Below are 6,276 nucleotides of genomic sequence, written 5' to 3' on the forward strand. Positions count from 1 at the left end.
TTTACTTCTGCAGCTCTTCCCCTGACTTGTCCAGCTAAGGACCATGCCAGCATCTAACCTAGGACTGTCCAGACAATTGGCAGCCAACAAAGGCTGTCACTGACTATTGCGATAAATCCCTAAACAAGTCCTAAAACAGGCCGAAAAGGCAGTTTCCTTCTGGATGGAGTTACTTTGTGTGCGCTAAGGATCTTTCTAGGTGCTAAATTAAGTCTTGCTTCATGAAACCATAACATATTAAAGTGGGAAGGACATCAATGAATACAACCTCTTTATTTTGTAGATGAGGATGTGGGTGTTCAAGAAGGTTATATAACTTGTCTGAACTCACATAGGTCTTGCAAATCCTAGCACAGTGTGTCCTTAAAACCTGTGCTGTTATATTCTTATGGTCCCTCAAGACTGCTTTCTGAAGCCAAATGAATGTACCAAAAGTTGTCCCAGTGGACAGTGAGGTGCTACTCCTGTCACACCCCTAGCAATTCATAGAAATTCCTCTGTATTCATCAAAATTCATTTGAACATCCTGAAGCCAGCCTGGATAAGACTTAAACATGGCTGTAGATTGTATTTCCTAGTTTCCTTTGTACTTCAGGCTCTTTCAAGATTCATTTTGATATTCATTCGTTGGTAGGCTTGGGTACTTCAGAATATTTGGTTTGAGAGCAAGTTGTGGTCTGGTGGAGAGTCTCAGGGTATCCACAGGCCAAGATCTAGGAAATACTATCAACTAGACTTGACCTTGTTGTGCTGCTTAACCTCTTTGTGCCCTGCCTTCTCAAACAATAAGATGGAGATAAAATCTGCTCTTTCTCAGGAGTGAGGTGAACATAAGCAACAGATATTAAAGAATTTCTTTAAGTAAGTGAATGGAAAAGAGTCCAATATATTTATAGTGATATATTTTTCATCTTATAATTGTATGGGTTTGTAAACAATGGATAAATAGCCATTACAGTGGCTATTTCATTAATAATAGATTCGTACTTTAAACTTCCTTTCATGCAACATGAATTCATATGCTTTTTATGCATTACTATGATGAATTTTCTGTGTAAAAGTTTGTGAAATTCTCTTTTTTTGAAGCACCCAAATATCCACTTTTAGCCATGTGATCCAAGGGTCATTTCATCATTTCTTTTCCAAAACTTAAAACATGACAGTGATCTTCTTTTCATCCAAATTTTGTAGCTTTGATCTTCATTATCTTAACCTTCTAAATATATAGATTTATTTATTTTTTATCATCAAAGTCATAAAACATGTTTTGATTCAGACACCTCAAGAGATTGAGTTCATGTCTGCAGTTCCTCTGTCAGATTCCTCCTTTGTAGCAATTTGCCTGAGTATCCTGAGGCTGCATTCCTCAGAGACAAGTCCTCCTTCTCAACTCCTCTCCTCCTTACCCCTCTCCCTCTGCTCTAAACACACAGTCCTTTCTAGAACACACAGTTGAAGGATTTCTTAAGAAAAATCTCACTTAACAGCCAGTAGTTTAATTCCTTGAGGCTTTGTTTCCTCTCAAAGACAACATTTAATTTGTGTTTTTAAACTGACAGTCTTTCCAAATTGGAAATGTCCCTGAGAAAAACTAGCAGTGCTTTTAATCCACTGGGAATTAGTGACACCTTGCCCCTTAATAGATGGCAGTCATGACAATTTGAAACTTCCCCCTGAAATGTCTTAGCAAAATCAGCTCTTTGGCCATTTATATTTAACAAAATGTTAATATTCTAGGATTCTGCCCCCAAATCATATCCTCCTGCATGTCCTTTGAAAGTAAGCTTCCATCATCAGTGACCCATGATATGCTGCTCTTCTGGGAAGACACCATCAGAGCCTTGCAGACCTAGGATGCTGGGGTCCTAGAATGCTGCCCCTAATGGGGCAGGAAGAATGAAATAAATCACCAGAGGACACCATAAAGAGAGATGGGTAGCTTTCTTCAGGCCAACTGCCGAGTTCCCTTTCAAGTACTGGGAAGAACAGGCTCCTTTTTTAAAAATGTGCCTCCTCTACCAATAGCTGTCTCCTCCAAGCCTCTAAGCAAAGTGGTGCCTAGTTTCTAAATCCAGCTTGGTGAACATCAAGCTACAAATTAGCTTGTGATTAATTTGTGATCTTCCACATAAACAGAGTAATCACATTGCCCTCCTAGGAGGCTGTGTGAATTCATTCTTGCTTTGCAGCTTGCTTAAAAGGGACAAAGCATTCGGTAAAATGTTAACAAAGTTCAGTATTGGGGATTTACAACTGTTTACCCAGCACTGTTGCTCCCACTGTTAATATGCCTTGTCACTTGTCCAGGCTGTGCCCTTGTTTCATCCTCCCCTGACCTGACACAATATGGGAATGTCAATATGATGATGCTAATAATGGATCCTTTGTGTTTGTATCATTGCTTTTTACCCAAAGATTCTTAAATGCACAGACTCACAAGGCCAGGAGTCCATGCACCTCTGGAACACGGAACACAGGCTTATTAACTCAGACAAGACTGATAGCAGAATGTATTTTCCACATGTGGCATTGCAAGAGTTAAGTGATTAGCCTGAGACCAGAGAGGGAGTAAATGGTGTCCACATTCAACCTGTTTCACAATAGTCTTTGTCTGTGGAGTTATCTCCAGAAGTTGTCCCCTGTAAAGCACTAGATACTTGTGGCTTTGATACTCACCATTAATTGATAACTGGCTGGGACTTTCCACTGTGAAGAAATGGCAAAACAATAGCATTCCTTTGAGCTGTACTTTCTTCTGAATCAAATCAAGTCTAGGGCCGTCCCTTTGAGACAGATCAAGTGCCTTCATCTATTCAATATGCATTTACCAAGTGTCTACTTTGTATTGGAATTTACATGTGGGAAAACAAAAATACCTTCTTTTAAGAAACGACCAATGTCATTGAAAAAAGAGAAAATGTCCATATGTGGAATAATAGTTGCCAGCAGTGTACTGCTAATTGCTGAAACGAGTTGCTCTTTTATGGGTGTTGTGGGGTTCCCAAGATAAGGAAATGAATGGCAACTGAAGAGGTCTGGGAAGGTTCATGAAGAGTGGACTAAGATCTGGGATTTTAGAGAATGACTAAGGCTTGCACAGTGAGCTAGAGAGCAGAGAAGTGTGGTAGCCAGAAAGTGCTACCATACATACTGTGTCTTTACAACAGGCTAGCAGAATTTACATAAGTCAGGTTAAGAAAGAAAAGAAAGAAATATGTAACATGAAGAAGAAAGAAGGAATATGTAAAGTTGAGATCAAAAGCAGAAGCACGTAGGTTCACAAAACCCAGCAGGTATTTTTCTGTGTATTTCTGCACATTTCTCCTTCATCCCATGTGAGAGATTTAGCCACGACCAGATGAAGAGAGGTAGTGACATTTTCCGTCTCTTTGCTGGGTTGAATATATTTGAATTTGAATATCAAGTTTGAAATGTGTAAAATATTCCCACAGAAACTTTTATTAAAGTACCGAAAACCTTTGCTAACGAGGAGGTAGTACCTAATGGCCCTTTCACTTATCAGAAACTTTATACCTAGAGATGGATAAAAATAAGAGGTATGAAGATATGTTTTAGGATATTAGCTAAAATTAATTCAGTACTTTACTGACTGAAATTTGGATAAAAATGCCAGAAAACAGTAGAATATGCTTCCTCAGATCTCGAAGCAGAGGGAAGAGAGGAGAGATGCTAAATTGTGATAGGACCACTAGGAAAGAGAATGAAACCTTTGCTTTGTAGAGGCAGTAAGCAGAAGAGGAGCCCCAGCCCTTGTCCTGGGCAAGAGGAGAGCATGTGTTCCCTGGAAAAAAGCCTCCCCAGCCTCTGTCACCATGCTGGAAGTGTCAGAGGCTATGAAGGAAGCCTCTACTTTTACAGGAACAGGCTCTGGAGTAGGACCATCCAGTTCCCCCTTAGGCTCTCTTCTCCCCGGGATTTCCTAAGTATTCCTGGATGCCAAGACTTCCCTTTACAATATAATCATTTTTTTAAAAGGAGAAGATGCAAGTACATAAATGTGTGTGGTCTTTGGTGTGAATAAGTTCCAGGCAAAGTCTAAGCAATCCCCGCAAGATGTCTGGCATCAGAGCCTGTCCTATGAAGGAGGAGGGGGGTGATGAGGACAAGAGGATACCTGAGTATCTGAAGTGGAAGAAGGGAGCCCCAAGATGAAAGAGGAAGGATGGCCCTTGTTGAAAACTTTACAGCTGTTCCTGGGGACAGGCAGGGGTCACATATGCCCTCAGACTCTGGCAGGGACAGAAGTGTGCTGTCACCCCAGGCACAGGCTAGCAGTTCAGGCCCATGGTGGATAAGATCTGGCTTTGCTTTTTAAAGGGAATTTCTCATCTCTAAGGGATTTGCTCATCTAGGCGTCACCATAAGTGATCAGGCATAATTCTTATGTGTAAATTATGTCTAAATAGGGGCATTGGAACAGTTAAATATAAGGCATGACCTTGAGCAAAGTTATGTAAACTCGTGCTTCAACTTTCTAATCTCTAAAATGAGGATAAGAACAGTTCATATCTCATAGAGTTGCTGGGGTGAGTAAAGAAAGTAACACATATACTGGCTTAGTGTAGGGCCCGCATGTGGTAAACACTCAATAAATGTCGGTCCTGATGAGCCTTTTCACTTTCCCTCCAACAAGTGCTTTGCAAGACTTTGATGACTTATCAAGGTAAATGAAGTGAACCAAGTTTCATCTGTATCTCACCCATGAGCTGTGAGTCCCATCAGCATGGAGGCACATAATGTAATGCCCCCCAAACTGAATTTCAGAGTTACTGGAAAGTTTCTAAAAGTGTTGTTTTCAACAACAACAACAACAACAACGAAACCCCATAATGTAGTGGAAAAAACAGGCATGGGCTTTGGAACTAGTAACACATAATCTTGAGTCCCAGCTTCAGTACTTAGTTCACCTGTGAACCTCCATTCCCTCATCTATTTTAGCACCATCTCATAAGGTTGCTGCAGAGATGAAAATACAATCATATAAAACATTTAGGTTCTTCCAGGAAAATGGCGACTCCCGCTCTTTGGCCAGAGTCCCCGCCGGCTGCGGATCGGCGCCTGCACAGGGAGCCATCGCAGACGTCGAGTGCCCGCCGCCTCGCCAGCCACAGCCCCCGCAGAATGTCCTCGCTGCCTCGCGGCTTCGAGCCCCAAGCTGCCGAGGACTTGGGCCAGCGGAGTTTGGCAGAGCTGCTGGAGACGTTGAAGGCGCCAGGTGAGACTTTTGCACAATGTAAAATTCATCTGCAAATTGCCCGACAAAGGTAAAAAGATCATAGACTCTGTCGCCAAACTGAAAGTTGCCATTGAAGAACATGAAGAAGTTAGAGGAGGTAGTGACCTCTTTCATCCTGTTAGTTTAGACTGTAAGCAGAGGACAAAAGCAATTACAGGTTATTGATGTGGCCACAGATACAGCCCAGAATTCTGACCAGATACTTGGTACTTCATCACTAGTTCCTGGCTGCTCCTCTATAGCTACCATCACCTCATCTCAGACAACCTCACAGCAGGGCCTGGTCCATGCTACTCCTGGAGGCAATGCTGAGGCCCCTGAGCCTGAACACTCAGTGAGCAAGTGCCCACCTTCCAGCAGCAGAGCCGCTGTGCCTTCCTCATCCGAAGCCAGTGAGTGCCTCCCTCAACATCACATTTCAAGTCAAGCAGAGAATCATTCTAGCAGCTTGGACAACCTGTTTATTGATAGATTGCAAAGGATCACTATTACAGACCCTGGTGAACACCACTTGGAAGGAAACCCAAGTCCGGAGAATTTGACTGGCCTTTGGCGTGAGTCGCAGAAGAAGCCTCATTACATGGAAGTGTCAGAAATGCTAGTCAAAGATCCTCTGCCCCCACCACATAAAGTTAAAACCAATGTGTAAGTACCATCGGAAACAGGCTTGTCACAGGAGCATAAAATTTATTCAACTCCAAAATTTGGTGGCCTTGGTGTGAGAAGTACTTGTACTTAAGAATGAGCTTATTGTGGAAATAGTGAAACTAGCCTGACTGGAGTGGAGGATTCATGTTAAAAATGCTTTAGTTTTTTTAGCCAAATAATGGAAAGGTTTTAAATAGCAGATGGAGTATTAAATTTCAGGATCCTTAGGCAATATTTCACATTAAACACAGAATTATAAAATTTATTATGATTTTTTCCAAGCCTTTTTCTGGCATATAGCTCCCCCTTTGATTAGATTGTAAGCTAAGGGGAGAACAACTGCAGGAGCTGATGGGCCTTCAGTAAAAGCT

General features: G+C 41.8%; 1 pseudogene; it reads left to right on the forward strand.

The window, feature by feature from the left end:
- The first annotated feature begins 5,019 nt into the window (after positions 1–5,019).
- LOC125114787 (DNA-directed RNA polymerase II subunit GRINL1A-like) lies at positions 5,020–5,921 on the forward strand (annotated as a pseudogene).
- The last annotated feature ends 355 nt before the right edge of the window (positions 5,922–6,276 follow it).

Source organism: Phacochoerus africanus, chromosome 1 (assembly GCF_016906955.1).
Source record: "Phacochoerus africanus isolate WHEZ1 chromosome 1, ROS_Pafr_v1, whole genome shotgun sequence".
NCBI lineage: Eukaryota > Metazoa > Chordata > Mammalia > Artiodactyla > Suidae > Phacochoerus > Phacochoerus africanus.